Raw genomic sequence first — 650 nt, 5'->3', positions numbered from 1 at the left:
TTTTTCTTTGATTCTGTACTAGGATACTTTGATTCTGTAGAGGATATTGAGAGGTTAGTCACAAAGTTTAGCATCAATTTGCTGTTAAAATCATAATAATAAACCTCAGCTGTCCAGTATTTTCCACATATCTATTGATCTTCTCACCTGTGACTGTCACTGTGATCAAGATTTCTCCATCAGGGTCCAGAACTCTGTATGTTCCTGCGTCTCTGGCTGTGAAATTACTAATGATCAGGTTTCCATCACTGATGGTGATCCGTTCTCTCTGAACTCCATCAGTTCTGCTCCAATCCTTCATCCACTCTGTGCTTCTTCTGCTCTGATGCTGCACTTTATCAGCGTTTGACAACAGAACATCCAACTTCAGCTCCTCACCTGTTTTCACAGAAACCTCATCTGAGGAGAAACACAAAGACATTAATCATTATTATAATGCTTTCAAACAATCAAGGTCATAAGCACACTAATCTGAATATTAAGCCTGTTCCATTCAGAGTCTCTTCTGGTTACATGCAATACCAACACTGTTACTAAAGGAAACCTAGAAAACATGTTTTTTTTTAATTTACCCTGAATATGAAGTTGGTACGTCCTGATTTGTGGCTCCAGCTCTGTCTGATTATTGTGGTAATAGACTCTCATAAAGT

The 650-nt window shown here is 38.3% G+C and overlaps 1 long non-coding RNA gene across 1 annotated transcript; it reads right to left on the bottom strand.

Annotated features, from left to right (window-relative positions):
• Nucleotides 1-650, bottom strand: LOC107733803 (uncharacterized). The gene is made up of 3 exons (XR_001639024.1): nucleotides 573-650; nucleotides 148-399; nucleotides 1-34 (listed from the first exon to the last, which is right to left on the bottom strand). It is a non-coding gene; the product is annotated as an uncharacterized LOC107733803 (long non-coding RNA).

This window comes from Sinocyclocheilus rhinocerous, unplaced genomic scaffold (genome assembly GCF_001515625.1).
Source record: "Sinocyclocheilus rhinocerous isolate Xijiao unplaced genomic scaffold, SAMN03320098_v1.1 scaffold7088, whole genome shotgun sequence".
Classification (NCBI taxonomy): domain Eukaryota; kingdom Metazoa; phylum Chordata; class Actinopteri; order Cypriniformes; family Cyprinidae; genus Sinocyclocheilus; species Sinocyclocheilus rhinocerous.
The sequence above is the reverse complement of the archived record's forward strand: the minus strand, read 5'-3'. Positions and strand labels throughout refer to the sequence as shown.